The 16,095-nt window shown below is 40.2% G+C and overlaps 1 protein-coding gene across 4 annotated transcripts in view; it reads left to right on the top strand.

Annotated features, from left to right (window-relative positions):
* Nucleotides 1-3,202: 3,202 nt before the first annotated feature.
* Clock (clock circadian regulator) overlaps nucleotides 3,203-16,095 on the top strand; it is a 77,614-nt gene continuing 64,721 nt past the window's right edge. For 2 of the 4 annotated variants that reach the window (XM_070012664.1, XM_070012668.1), the window contains exons 1-2: nucleotides 3,203-3,300; nucleotides 4,371-4,456. The gene's annotated coding sequence lies outside the window, so the exon portion shown is untranslated. Of the gene's footprint in view, nucleotides 3,301-3,404; nucleotides 3,447-3,489; nucleotides 3,610-4,370; nucleotides 4,457-16,095 lie in introns of those variants that run through there. The other 2 variants (XM_070012667.1, XM_070012665.1) reach the window with 2 other exon arrangements.

The following is a 16,095-nucleotide window of genomic DNA, read 5'->3' on the forward strand; positions in this document are numbered from 1 at the left end:
GTAAACCCCAAAACACCTTCAATTCCAGAAACATTTTATTCTCCTCCTTGGTGTTTATTGACAATACATAATACATAATTGTAATCAGCAATGCTCAATGATATTTGTGAGAGCATCTATACAGGCTTAAATGGCTAATATCAGAAATAAATTGGTGAAAATGGAGATAATTTAACTAACAGAGTAAAGAAAGGGCCTTCTATTCCTACTGGCAGGAGGGTGTCTTAATAGATAAAAGTATTGATTATTTTGTCAGCTAAGGTAAAATCATGTCAGAGACCTTAAGATATTGGAGGTAAATTCCTATTCAGGACACAATAGTAGTGGAAACAAAAGAGCTATCTTATTGTAAAGGCACAATGTAATGTTAGTTAGTGTCTTCTAATTCACTTAAGTATCAACACAATTTCCCTGCCAGTTGAAACCAATTGTGAGACATCCCCTCATACATAATCATTTTCAAGTTAAATAGGCTAGCTTAAGTGAAAGTATTTTCCCCTTAACTCAGATCTATCAAGGAGCAATTAAGTTTTTATGACTTTAGTATTTGTAAAACATAAAATTATAACATGTCATAACTGACTGGTTGTAATTCCAGCTTCACTCTTCAGCAATACATGCATATCCTTCTAGAAAGGACTCAAACTTACCAATACAGGTTACTACTACTTGCATACATATTCTCACTTAAGTAAAATTCCCACTTTATTAAGAATGAACTGTTACTTTATGATTAGAAGTTTTGAGGTATTTTGTTGTTGGTCTGAGAAAGTCTCAGTTATCTGGCCCAGGCTGGCCTCAAACTTAATATCCTTCTGTATCAGTCTCCCAGAGTGCTGGGATTATTAGAATGAACTATCATACCCAGCTAAGAGTTATTAATAGCGGATATTCAACCTACAAAATAGATATTTCCTACATTTTTTAATCTACTGTGCTCTACTGAAACTCCTCTATTTTATAGCATCTTGTTTGTCAAAGTGTGATCCTCACACCAGACCCATGCTCAGGAATCTTGTTAGAACCATAACTGGCCCTATCATAGAGTTGGAATTTTCATTTTCATGAGATCCTAGGCAATCGGTGTGCACATGAAACTTAGAGATGCACCAGGCAGCAAGTCTGATTGTGTTCCTCAATTCTTTCCACTCTAGGTTATTCAATCTATCTAGTATGAAACTCTAATCTCAAGCCAAAAATTCTAGGGATGAACTTGTGACTCCAAGAACTCTGAAAATGGAAGGTGCATTCCTTAGGTTTGTTAGGTCTTTTTTTTTTTTTTTTTTTTTCCTTTTGGTCAGGGTTTTGCAGTGTAACTCAGGCTAGCTTTGAAGGAGGTTTGTTTTCAACTGGTACTTTTTCTTTCCTTTCTCAGTCCATCCGTTTGGTACTGGAGACTGAGAGGAAGAATAGTAACAAATTTCTTTTAACTGGAGAATCCATATTTAATATGAGACACAGCCTCCTGCTGCACAGTTCTTTTCTCAGCAGGAGATATGGTCATTCATCCCCCTCTTTCTGCTACACTCCCAGCTCCTCCCTTGAGAAGTATACTCAGATGCCCAATTCTTTTTTTCTTGGAGAGAATATGAGACAACAAAAAGTATATTAACAGGTCTTGGTAAATAATTAAACACATAATGTGAGAGAGGGAGGAGTCAGAGGTGAACACAGTTCTATCCGGTGACTCAAAGGGCAGTGGAACCAATAAAAAGGGCAAAGGTATTTCTCAAAATATGTTCCTGAGCCTGGGAATATGAGAACGGGTCACTTCTCCCCTAAAGAAACTCCATCCTAGGAAAAGTATTCAAACTCTTGGTTGGCTAGAACCTACTTTATCAGTATTAGTAACTTCTCATCTCATCTCTTGCTACCTTACCAGTATCAGAACTCTCAACTGCGGTAAAAGAAAACTTCTAATTTAGGCAATAAAACAAACACATCCAACTTACTGATTAGTGTAACAGAATATTCCAGAGGAATCTACTTCACACTGGTTTGGGGGCATCACAGAGTGTGTAAACCGAATCTCCATATTTGAATATGTTCATTTTTTTTCATAGTACTTTATCATTATTCATATATGCAAAGATGGCTTTCAGGCTCAAATTGGAAAAGAGATAATACCCCTTTTGGTAAGCGCAGCTTAAGACCGAAGACGGACTCAAATATGAATCGGAAATGGAAACACACGGAAACGTTCACTAAAATCCCTTCTGCCATATGACGGGGCAATGAACAAATTATGTTTTCCCACTCGATGGGAACATCCTCAGGGGAACAGCAAGGGTTGGGATTCAGGGGTGCAACCACCATGCAGGGTTAAGCTAGCCTTTTTCTCTGATTACAGCAAGACTTGGAAGGATTTACTGAGGTTAAAGTTGCCTTGGGGGGGGGAGAAGATTTTAGAGCCACCTGAGCAAACTGTATTTTTAGAAAATACAAGTTCAAATCAAAACAGAAACCTCTAGGAACTGGGACTACAAGAGATTTCCTTTCCAGGCGTTTAGACGCGCTAACCAGGGCGTCGGGGCAGGCTTGGTACGAGCTCGGGTTCCTCCCCACCGCGCCACCCCCATCTTCCTTGACAGGGTCCCCGGGCTTGTCATTCAAGGCCGTAAGGGAGCACGCAAAGGAGCGAATGCCCGTGCTCCCCGCGGCCGCGGCCGCGCTGGCCCCCGTCCTCCGGTACGGGAGGGAAGTACGGCGGGATCGCGCTCCTCCCGAGAATCGAAGTGCCTCCGCCGGCCGTCCCCGCACTCCGCAACCTCCACCCGGGAGACCAGGACCAAGTGCTTGCTCTCCGCGGGGGAGAGGCGCCCTTTCCGGGCCTCGGGACCCCTGGCCCAGCAGGGAGCTCCTGGGATCCCGGGTGAGGAGCCCAAGTCACCAGGACCCACAGTCTCCGCTCCGCGGCGCGGTCGCACCCTCAGCCCGGCCAGGCCGCGCCTCCTCGGCTTTCCTCCGGGCAGACGCGGGTCGAGGCTCCCTCGGAAGCCCCGGAGCGCGCGGACGATGGCCCGCGGGCGCGGAGTCTCCGCGGGCGCCCGGGATCCTCTGGCCCGGGTCCGCGCCGCCTAACGGGGCAAGTCGCATGCGCACCGCGGCGCGCCCGGGAAGGCCGTGAGGGGAGGGGCGATCGCCGGGTTCGGCCGGCCGCGGAGCCCCGGGTCACTGACGACGCATGCGTCGGGAGGGAGCGCAATCACGGACTCGGCTGGCGGCGACCGACTCGAAAGTGGAAACCCCGGCCGGCGAGCGCGCGAAGGAAATCTGGCCGCCGCCACGCGCGCGCTCCCGGTGAGCGGCATTCCCCCCCCCCCGCCCCGGGTGGGCCTCGGTCTGACGTCTGCCGGCCGCTGGCCGGGGCGGCGCATGCGCGCTCCCGGCGCCGGTGGAGGGAGGGGGAAGGGCCGGGAGGGGGAGGAGGAGCGGGCGCCGCCGCGGTGAGTATTTTTGGGGGTGGGCGGGGGGCGTCACTCGCAGCCCAGGGTGCAGCCGGCGCTGGCGTCGCGCCGGCTCCGGGACGTGGCCGGCCGTGGCCCCGAGTTGCCGCAGCCCGCGTCCCAGGTAGGGGAGGAGGAAGCCGGAGCGGCCGCCAGCCACACGGTGAGGGCGCGGGCGCGGGCGCGGGGGGCGGCGTGTCGCGCCGGGGGCGGCGGCCCGGGCAGAGGGCGCCCGCCCTAGTTGGGCTCGGGCTCGGAGCTGCCCCAGGAGTTGGGTGGAGGCCCGGGGGACCGAAGGGCCCTGCGGGGCAGCTGAGGTTACCTGCGGGGCAGGGGCGGGATTGGGGTGCCTCGGCGGGGCCTCGCAGCCGAGGGGCGCCCAGGCGGCACCCGATGCCAGCGGCGGGATAGCGGGGAGGGGCGGAATCGGTGCCCAGAGGGGCTTTCGCCCGGGACCCGCTAGGCCTTGTGACCCACTTTATTCCTGTCACCGCCCGGGCACGTTTGGAGCGGCGCCCAATGGGGCGCTGGGGCGGCCAGCGCCTCCGGGGAGCCCCGCCCTCCCGGCGCCCAGCCCGCGCGCCGCGCTCCGCCGTCCGAGCGGCGGCCGCCGCCGCCCGCGGGCTGGTTCCGTTAGTGGTCGTGGTTCCGTCTGGCCGCCCGCGCTGCGCTCCGCCCGCGCCCCGGCCTGGCGGCTTGGACCGGGGCGCAGCGCCGCAGACTTTGCGTTCTGGGGAGTGTTTTTTTTGGGGGGGGGGCTGGTGCAGATGTCAGTCCAGCGGAGGACAGTCAGCCACCGCCTCGACCTCTGACCCGGCAGATGACAGGTCACCTCAGGTTGTGCTTTCTCGAGATTAGAAACGTGCCACGCGGACTTTCTAGCTGCCGTCTTGAAAATACAGAATCGATGTCTTCCTTTCACAGTGAAAGAAAAGCACAAGAAGCAAAGAAACTTTCACAGTCTTTGTTGATTGGGCTAGTACACGTCGAACCCTGAAATCAAAGTAAAGGTAATTTCATGCCAAGATTCTTCTGATTGGGGGGGGGGAGGCGTTCAGGGATTAGAGCAGAAACTGTTCCAAGGTGGACCATCCCGTCCCCCTGTATGGGGGTGGAGGAGATACCTGTTTGGAAATAAAACATTCTTGTAATGAAGAAATGTAATGAGGTACTTTCTTCTGAAAAATACCTTGGGACGCCCCAAAACTTTTTCGTCTTTGAAATCTTGTGGGAAGGAAAGTAATCCATGTGTTCAGTAGCTGACTAAATCAGAATGTCATTCAAGGTTAGCCCGAAGAAGGGACTGAAAATGTGGTAGAACTAATTGTGATGAGCTGTGAAAAAAGAATGAGGAAGCGTTCGTCTGTATCCCCATGGAAAACTTCAAAAATTTGTCATAAAGCAAAAAAAAAAAAAAAAAAAAGCCAGGTATAGAAGAGTGTGAGAGTAATGTACATCTTTGTGTTAAGGGGGGTGTAACAGCATAGAATTTGTGTTTTTCTAACTAATGAAACTTTGGAGAACTAATGAGGAAGCAACAGATTAAAGGTCTACCTCTTAATGTATCTGATAGTTGGTATTTAATTTGTGGTGATTTTTAGTCATTTTCAATGTGCCTTAAAAATCTAAGCAGAAAAGCTAAAACGTTGAAGATAAATTTAATGATTATTTACACCTTAATTTTTACAATGTTGAGGTCACAGACAAATTCAGGGTTTGTTTTTTTTTAAGATACTATGTATCCCCAGCTGGTTTGGAGCTCAAATCCTCCTGCCTCAGTCTCCCAAGTAGTGGGATTACAGATCTGTAACATAACACCAGAAATTCAATTTTAAAGATTATTATTTGAGTTGCTAAAATAGTCAATGATACTGTTTACATTTGGCATAATAACTGGATTATCCTACTCTGATAATATTGTTTGTGTCTCCCTTTATATTATTCAAAAGTTTTACTTGTATACAATTTTGCTTCTTTGACATCCTGCCCTCCCTCCAAAGGTCCACTCACCCCACCAAGGCCCATTACTGTGATGCTTCATTACAGTGATAATAAACTTGGTTGTCTAGGTTAATGTGCTTTGGGGAGTGGAAAGCTTTTCTTTTCCTTAAGTAAATTAGATATATTAATCTGTGTGTGTGTGTGTGTGTGTGTGTGTGTGTGTGTGTAGTTTATTTCTTACAAAAAAAATAAAAAGGATAACTGTGGCTCACGCTTGTAATCCTAACTACTCAGGAGGCTGAGATTTGAGGATTGCATTTTCAAGCCAGTCTGGGCAGAAAAGTCTGTAAGACTCTTTATCCCCAATTAATCAGCAAGAAGCTGGAAGTAGAGTTGTAACTCACGTGGTAGAGTGCTAGCTCTACCAAGTGAGGGTATGAGCCACTGAGTACAAGTACAAGTGCAAAAGCAAAAAAAGAGTTGCATGCCATTGATGGCTCACACTTGTAATCCTAGTTACTAAGGAGTCTGAGTTTTGAGGGTCATGATTCAAAGCCAACTGGACAGGAAGTCTGTAATACTCTTATCTCCAATAACAAAAGCAAAAGCAAAAGAAGAGTTGCATGCCAGTGATGGCTCACACCTGTAATCCTAGTTACTAAGGAGTCTTGAGTTTTGAGGGTCATGATTCAAAGCCAACTGGATAGGAAGTCCATAAGACTCTTATCTCCAATTAAACACCAGAAAGCCAGAAGCAGAGCTGTAGTTCAAGTGGTAAAAGCTAGCCTTGAGTTCAAAAGCTTAGGGACAGCACCCAGGCCCCACAACAGGCACCTCTTCCCCCATGACCCCCCCCCCCAAAAAAAAGAGAAAAGAAAGAAAAGAAAAAAAAAGAGAACAGGCAGTGTTTTCTTGGTTTAAAAAAATCTTTAACATTTTTATGACCATGGTTGTTGTAAATATAATGATTTTTTTAGTTCTGCCAACCTAACCTTTTCATTGAGGTTAAGACTGAAAAGGGATCTTCTTTAGGGAGATCATAGGCAAACTCCTGGTGTCTAATACAGTATAATCAGAGTAGCTAATAGTGGGTAACAGATGCTGTAGGCATTTTTGTTCATATTACCAGTGTTCTTTATTGTATTCCTTTTTGATATGAGGTGTATAGTAACCACTGTAGTGCAAAATGGTACATAGTTTTTCTTTGAATTCCATGTTGTAGATTTATATAGCCTTTCTAACAAATGGGATTATACTTCAAAATATTACTGTAAATTGTATTTTTATTACAGAAATAAAGTGATGCTCATGGAAAGTAATAGCTATATAGTCTGTATACTAAGGAAAAACCCTCTTTATATGAAAAACCACTACTTCTATCTCACATTTTTTCCCAGAGATAACTACTATTAACACTTGAGTATATCATTCTAGATCTTTGTACATTTACAAATAGGTATTTTTCAGTCTTGAAAACTGAATTGTTCCTTTAGTTTGGAGACAAGTGTATTACCATGTAGCCCAGACTGGCCTCCAGATCTTTCTACCTCCATCAACTGAGATTATAGTTATATACTACCACACCTGGCTTATTGTTGTGTTCTTCAATGATTGTCTTCCTGCCAGTTTAGTCTCTCTTTATTTCTTACAGGACAGGGAAATGATCTGAAGTATGTCAGAAAGTTTAAAGTGGTATATTCCTTAAGAAATACTATTTTTTTTCTACTGGGGAGCCAGTTGGTGTGGAGGAATTTATAGTTTGTACAGAGGTTAAACTGATGTGAGATATATCTTATATTTTGAATACAATATGAAGATGGATCTCATAATTTTTAAGTAGGACTCTTTGGAGCTAGTTTTAGGGTCTTGTTTGGTTAATGGCCTTTGATTGAGTATATGTTGAGCTAAAAACAGATAGTGTACATCCATCTGATTCACCCAGGACTGTACTTTTTGTATGCTTCCAGAGGATTTGTTGTTGTTTTGTTTTGTTTTTTCCTCCAGGTTAGTACTGTACCACTTGAGCCACAGTTAAACTTCCTGCTCTTTGATAGCTTTCTGGAGGTAAGAGTATAGATTTTCCTGCTCTGGCTGGCTTCAAACCATGATTTTCAGATCTCAGGATCCTGAGTGTGAGCCACTGGCTCTCAACAAGCAGCAATTTCCAGTCTTAATTCTTTAGAGGTGATAGAGCTTGCAGAAAATTCAAAGTTTTAAGACTGTTTACAATTAGATGAAGTGTATATAAAGATGTAGACTGGAGATGTTCCTCAGTGGAACATCACTTGCCTATCATGTTCAAAACCCTGTGTTCCAATTCCTATCCAACACTACACACATAAAAGCCTGGAAATTTTTTACATGAATATGTACATGCATATCTGTATGCAAAGTCTATATCAATAAAAAATTTAAACATTAGGTAATTGCACAACAATCCTTTTTAAAAATGTAGTACTATTGACTGCTGTACAATTGAGGTCAGTAGGTTTGTACTTTGATATGGTTAAAAGTGCATGTGCATTTATAATAATTACAAGATAGGAAATGATAGATTTTTTTAAAGAAACATAATATAAAATTGAAGGGGTGAGATTATTTGCAACATTTCATTTTGGTAGTTGTACAGTTTTGAGGAAAAATATGTATTTCAATCTTAAAGAATATAAAAAAATCACATTTTAGCTGTGTGTGTTTGTGTGTGTGCATATGCATGAAACTCAGGGTTTAGACACTTTTTCAGCTTTTATGTTGAAGTCTAGCACTCTACCACCTGAGCCAGAGCTCCACTTCTGGCTTGTTGGTGTTTAATTGGAGGTAAGACTCTTAGGAACTTCTCTTCCCTGGCCTGCTTCAAACTTCAATCCTCAGAACTCCTGCTTCAAACTGCAGTCCTCAGAACTCAGCCTCCTGAACAGCTAGGATTACAGGCCAGAGATATCCATGCCAGCTGGCTACATCTTACTTAGCATTAGATGTTTAGGAGTTGTAGGTATAATATATGAGATGAATATATATCTTTTCCAAAGAACAGAGCTATTTGCTGTTTTACTCATTACTGCCTGTAACTTTTAGATTTCAGTATTATTAGAAATACTAAACTAGGATGTTTAAGTGGGTTTTGTTTTTGGTTCTGTTTATGGCCAACAATTCCACCAGTTGAGCCATTCCTCACATCTAGCACTTTTGTTGATTCATTCATTGCCTGGCCTCATATAGGAGCTTTGTCTCCTTAGAAGCTAGGATTACAGGCGTAAGTCCCCTAACCCCATCAGGTTTAATTTTATCAGTTAACTATTGTCTAGAATCAAGTGTGTCAAGTACAAAGTGTTAAAAATAAATTATTTCTTCCCCTCATTCTCAAAGTGACATCTTTACTCTCATCTTTCCATCACATTTTTACTTCTGATGCTAAGTCAAATGAAATATTTACTCAGAACATTTTAATAAAACTTCATTGTGGAGAGAAAATTACTCAGTTTAATACTATAGTAAAACTTCAGATTTTTTATATTTACTTCCTTATAGTACTTTATGCAGATGCATAAATAAAATATTTTGTGTAGTTTTTTGGCAAACATAACATCAGTGGACATTACGTCCTTTCCTTTTCTGAGTCTAAAATCTTGGATTTATATACCTCTTTTTAAGTTTTACAACAATTTAACAATAGAATAATGTACTAATAATAGTAAAGACTAATAGACTAATAGCATTTTAGATTGGTTTATATTCATTTGCTTATAGTGCTGTTATGTGTAGTTTCTATGAGTTAAGTGATAAATTCCTACTTCTCATAAATATAGTTCCAACTCTCCAATTACAACTTCAGTTGTGTATTTCACAAAAAATAATTGTTTATTATGTAAAGTCTTAGAAGTCTTAGAATTCTTTTACTTGTAAAAGATGATTTTATTTTTTAAATTGTTTTTATTTTCATAGTATACTATTTTGGGTATTTTTCCGAAACATTTTTATTTCTACATGAAAAGTTCAAATAACTAGATTTTTAATTCTCTTCATGAATAATAGAAAATGAAAGCATGGGTTATTTATATTTAGGGGAGGATTGAGGATAATAGTTATTTCTGTTTTTTTTGGAGACAGATCTCATATAGCTTGGTTTGGCCTTGAACTCACTAAGTAATCAGATCTGGTCTTTTTCTCCCCAGGCCTGGGGCTTGAACTCTGTGCCTGGGCGCTATCCTTGAGCTTCTTTTGCTCAAGTTGAGCACTTTGCCACTTGAGCCACAGTGACATTTCTGGATTTTTTGAGTAGTTTATTGGAGATAAGAGTCTCACAGACTTTCCTGCCTGAGCTGGCTTTGCACCATGATTCTCAGATCTCAGCCTCCTGAGTAGCTAGAATGACAGGCGTGAGCCACTGGTGACTGACCCAGGTCTTCAGCTCTCATCCCTCCTGCCTCTCCTAGTGTTGGGATTATGGTCCAGTCCTAGTCCTTCAGCAACCTGGCTTCAAAGGTTTTGTTTTATGTTTGTTTTAAAGCATAAATAGGAGTTGTACCTGAGATTAGATTTGCTTAGCTAGTGATTTATTATTTACATTAAAATTATTTAATTTTAAGTAGTCAACTTTCTTAATCTTCTTTGGTTGTATAAAAAGCTTTGGAAACACACAAAAATGTACAAATGAAAAAATTTTAAATATTGGAAGCCCTTATCACCAAGAGAAATCATTGTTATGCTTTTAGAGTATCTTTATCCTAAGTTTTGTTTAGCTGTTTTTAAATATCTGTACATTTACAGACATGTGTGGCAGGTTTGTGATCCATTCTCTCTCGTGCAAACTCTTCCTCTAATAGTCCATTGATCTGTGAACTCATCAATGAAAATTCATTGATTAGATTGGAGCCTTCAAGATTCCATCATCCTCCAATAGCACCACCACCTGGGGAGCAAGCCTTTTTGGGATAATTTATAGCCAAACCATAACAATGTGAAAAGTTACTTATTGGTAAAATAATAGAAACCCAGAAGTAATTGCATAATATCAGCTTTTGAAATATCTGCTACTCCTTAAAAGTAAGTTACAACTTTTGTCCTTTTCTGAGATAAAACAGTTGATTTGCAAATGAGTAAAAAGTAGAGTAAGAGTGAGTTATTGCCTGTCAGATTTTCAGTTTAGAGATTATAAACTTCAGTTAACTGAGGTAAAGAGAGGCCAACCCTCCACTGCAACTCTAGTTCACAAGATAGTCTCCTTCTGTCAGGGGATCTGTACACTATCAAATTCAACTTGCTGCCTGATTTTATTAGGCCTAATTTTATTATCATGAATTAAGAATAACATTTAAGCAGGGTGCTAGTGGCTCATGCCTGTAATCCCTAGCTACTCAGGAGGTTGAGATCTGAGGATCACTGTGCAAAGCCAGCCCAGGCAGGAAAGTCCAATTAGCCACCAGAAAACTAGAAGTGGTGCCATGGCTCAAGTGGTAGAGCACTGCCGCACTTGCCTTGAGCTGAAGAGCTGGGGGGGACAGCACACAGGCCCAGAGCTCAAGCCCTACAACGGACACACACACACACACACACACGCACGCACGCATGCACGCACGCACGCACGCGTGAATAACATTTACATTGTATGTATATGCATGTAACTGCACAGATATCTGGGCTTGAACTCCAGGCTTCTTGCTCTTGTTCAGCATTTTTGCTCACAGTGGCACTCTTATTCCTTGAGCCTGTGTCTCTTGGATTTGTGTGCCTGGGTTGGCTTTGAAGCTCAATCCTCAGATCTCAGTCTCCTGAGTAATTAGGGTTTATAGATGTAAGCCATTGGTGCCTAAGTTGTGTCTGAATTTTTTTTAATAGCTGAAGACAAAAATCTTAAGGAATACTAATTTGTACCGTGAAAAATGAGTGAAATCCATATTTTAGTATTTATGAATAGAACTTTATTAGAATATGGACATTCTTGTTTTTTTATGTATTATATTGGCATACTTTTTAGCTATAGTGGCAGTTAAGTGGTTGTAGCAAAGACTTCAGGGCCTTGAAATCAAAATCACCTATTGGTAATAACTTACTCTGCAGAGGAAGTTATATGACCCTGGCTCCTTATAATAGGAGTATGTATAGGTTGACTGCTAGAGTGAGATAGAGTGTGAATAAATTGGAAGCATAAGTTGGTGCTAGTTCTTGGTGACTTAGGCTTTTTTCTCTACTAGAAATTATAAATCATATTGTAATTAGACTAACCTATGTCTCTATTTTAAAATAGGAAATAAGTCAAAATTTGACTCTCGTTATTTTTCTTTAAAATGTATATAGTGATGGGAATGTGCAGAAAAATAGAGTACTTTTTAAAAAAGTTTTTGCTAAGTTTTACATTTGTCTTAATAGCTTTAAATATTTAAGACACTTGCAAATACCTTTTGTTCAGTGTTTATTTTTCCCCTGATGTATTGAATTTCCTGTTACGGTTATTTTTATTTTTTATGTGAAAGAATTAGTACATTATTTGGAAACCAGTTGACACCTGATTCAGTGGAACAAAACTAGAGCCTTAAAGATAAAGGTTCACTGTCTTTTTATAGTCTGGATAGACTTAGAAGACAATGTTAAGGGATTCTACAGACAGGCAATTTAAATGCTATACATTAAATAGTGGAAGACACTTATTTTAGTATCTACTTGACATGTTACTCTAGTTAGTTCATAGTCATCACTCTGAACTGAAATACATCATTTGGAAAATAGAGAACAACAGTAGTTTTGGTGTTTGCTTAGTTGTAAGTTTCCTGAGTGTGTACCATGTTGTGAGGATCCATCACAAATAACATAGACCTGACACAGAGTTGATGCACAGTAAATGTTTGTTGAATTAAAGAGCATCATCTGTTTTAGTTCCATTGTCTATCATCTATACACAATCACAGTAATCTCAGTTTCTCTGAAGGTTTGTTTATTGGCATTTGGGGTACATTTGCTAATTGGAAGAGAATTTTGGTGTGACAAGTTTCTCTAGATCCATTCTTTACAGATGGGCATCAACTCATTGGCCAAATTCATAAGTTGATTATATATTATTTTCTGAAAGTTTAAGAAACAAGTCACTAACCTAAGATTTAATTCTCTCAAAGAAACATAGAGCTGCTTCATTATAAAACTTCAATATATGTATATGTATAGACACACTAAAAGAACTACTCATGGATAGAAACATTTATATATTTTCATCTCAGTGTTCTGAGCTTTCTTACCTCTTCCACTGAATCTCATTTTATAATGAAACTTCCTTGTAGTTTCTTCAAAAACTTAACTTTTTAAAAGTGTTATCCCATAGGATATTGTGTAAAAATAAGATCGTATAAAAGGTATTTACAAGCTGTGCTCTGGTGGCTCACACCTGTAATCCTAAACTACTCAGGAGGCTGAGATCTGAGGATAATGGCTGGAAGTCAGCAGGGACAGGAAGTTTGTGAGACTCTTATCTCTAACTAACCGCCCAGAAAACTAGAAGTGGTCCTGTAGTTCAAAGTGGTAGAGCACTAGCCTTGAGTGCAAAAGCTTAAGGAAAGCAACAAGGCCCTAAGTTCAAGCCCTCTGACCACCACCAACAACAACCAAAAATAGATTTACAATCTCAAGAAAACTAGAGATTGGAAAAATAATTGGAAATTTAAAACAAAATAATCACAACTATTTATTTATCTTTTTCTAAAGAGATGATTTTCTAATGTTACCAAATTGGGGAAGTTTAGCTTTAGAAGAGTTAAACTACATAAGATATATTAGGCAAAAGATGTATTTTGTGATTTAGCACTGTGTAATTCCTAATGAAATAATAAATCTAGATAATGATTAGTCAGTAACGGTAAAGCTATTAGTTGAAAACTTGTTAGAAGATGGGTAAAATATAAAAGGCCAAAATTCAGTAAGTCTTTTTGATTTATTAAAACTAATACTAAAGTTAACTGAAGATGCTAAATAAAAAGCAAACACTAGAAGTCAGGACTTGAATACCTTGTGCAGTGGAGAGTTTACCATTTTTTTTTTCTTTCTGTAACCCAGCTTTAACAGAATGGAGTGCTGAATTATAGCACTATATATTGGGTAAAACAGGAAAAACTCCAAGAACCTCATTTCTAGCCAAAGGAAAGTAAAAGGGCCTTTCATGTCATCTTTTCACTCCCTACTTGCCCTGAGTCAACTTCTAGTTGTAAAGTTTCATCACTGTGGTGGTACAGACACTTAAGACCCTGAGAAGAAAAACATCTCTCTGGTCAAAAGAATTGGGAAAGAAGATCCTGGAAGCTAGAGCAGGATTTGGAAATCACAGAGAGAACAGAGCCATGATTATGTCTGACTGCACAAAGGTCCACCTCATTGAAGCTACACATACTTAGAAGAGACCTAAAGAAACAGTCCAGATTAGAGAACTGAACTGCAATGTAAACCACTATTCTTGAATGATGTCTTCAGAGAATAAACCCAAAGGCACTGAAAATTGAAAACTGAACTTACAGTTGAACCATCATTCTAAGAAGGAAAGACATGGTATAAACTTTTAAGAAAAGCAGATTCTCCAGAGAATGTTAAAATCTACACTGCAGTCACATAACTTTTAATACTCAATATATCTAGAATATATTTTAAAATTGTTTGCTATACAAAGAAATAGGAAAACTGGCCTTTTAGTCCCCTTCCATTCCTGGGGCTCAAACTCAGGACCTGGGTACTGTCCCTGGGCTTTTTGTGCTCAAGGATAGTGCTTTATCACTTGAGCCATAGCTCCACTTTTGTGGTTAATTGGAAATAAAAGTCCTATAGACATTCCTGCCCTTGCTGGCTTTGAACTATGATTCTCAGATCTCAGCTTCCTGAGTATCTAGGATTACAGATATGAGCCACTAGTGCCTAGCTATTGCCATTTTTAAGAGGGCGGCGGGGCGGCGGGGGGGGGAAGGAAAGAAGGGGGACAGGAATAACTAGATACTAACTCTGAGATGATCCAGAGTATGGAGTTTTCAAAAATGATCTTAAAATAGCTCATGCTCCTTAGGTAAAAAGTAAATACTTGAATGGAAAAATAGATGTTTGTGAGATTTGCTTCTAACAGTCTAAAATTTTCTTATTAAAAATAAATTAATAAAATAGGTTTTGGAACTAAAAAGTATACAAAATATGAATTTACTGCATGAGCTCAGTAGCAGAATGGAAATGATACAAAGTTAAGAATTGTTTAACTAGTAAATCAGTACATTCTCATCAAATCTTGTGTCTTCTATATCAAGAAAGACTCTTTCTCTATTCTACAAAACTTGTTAAGTCCATCTTTTACTCTGTGAAACATGGTAACAGTGTTGTACATTTCTGGCTAGTAAATAAGTGGGGTAACCACATATTTCCTATAATCTGTAATAAGTCATTGTTTTATTTTATTTTGTATCTGTGTCTGCTGGTCGTAGGGCTTGAATTCAGGGCCTGGGTAGTCTCCCTGAGCATTTTTATGCTCAAGGCTAGCACTCTGCTACTTTGAGCTACATACAACTCCACTTCCAGCTTTTTTGGTAGTTAATTGGAGATAACAGCCTCACTAACTTTCCTGTCCATGCTGACTTCAAACCATGATCCTTAGATCTCACTCAGCCTTCTGAGTAGCTAGACTACAGACATGAGCCATCATCACCCAGCTGTAATTCATAGTTTTAAATGAATTACAGAAATAATTATCATCTAAGCAATATACCTATGTGTTTGTTTTTATTTGAAAGCTTTGGATGTAATTAGGGCCAGAGAAATAAATGGAAAAGGTCAACAAGTAAATCAGATTGCAAAATCTTAGTAGTTTAAAGGGGATAAATTTTATCTTAAACATAAACTTAGCTATAATGATTATTTTAGTGAAGAAGAACTGCTTTTTTGGTGGTTATTTTCAGAATAGTCTGTGGTTCGGGATGCTTATTTGAACTAGTGTTCAGATGGTTGTAAACTTGCTTGGCCCACTTGGCTGCACAAAAGCAACTTGGCAGTTTACCCAAATTTTAATAGGTCAAAACAACTGCCTTTTTAAATGAAGTGATTACACTGCAGAAAGTTAGAGGACTGTTCATGGCCTTGAGAAGAAATCTGTTCTGAGTGACACATTAAGTGTGGCTTTGTTGATGGAGTATTATAGGTAAAATATCATATTGGGAATATTAAGCATAGGTTTATAAATATATGCAAGCTCTAGTATTTTTTATATAGTTCTCCTGTTTTTTCTTTTTAGAGCCCTAGCTTAGAAATTCACACACATAATGGACTTTTGGGCAAAGTGGGATTTAATTTATAGTGTTTATACATTTGATTGAAACAAATTATGCAATTTTTATACATGATATGGCAACTAAGTATTTTTCCAGAAGGAAAAATATGTTCTCATTCATTTGAACCTCTGAATAATAAAATTTCCATTTAGAAGATTCCCTATAGAAAGCCTGTTCTGCCATATAACAATTTTCTTGAAGAAATATGAAAGAACTAGTAAGTTACAGATATGGTGGTGGAGTCTTTTTAATTGATCAAATTATTCTTTGATGGTTTATCTTTTCTTTAAAAGATTCTATTTTGTTTTATTACAGAGAGACTTTTTGATTCATGGCATGTGGTAGGCAGGATAAGAATCTTTTGGAGAATTTCTGATTTCTAGAACCTGCAAATATGTTAGATGGCATGACAAAGAAGAATTCAGGTTAACAAG

Source organism: Dipodomys merriami, unplaced genomic scaffold (assembly GCF_024711535.1).
Source record: "Dipodomys merriami isolate MVZ:Mamm:240054 unplaced genomic scaffold, mDipMer1.0.p SCAF_9, whole genome shotgun sequence".
NCBI lineage: Eukaryota > Metazoa > Chordata > Mammalia > Rodentia > Heteromyidae > Dipodomys > Dipodomys merriami.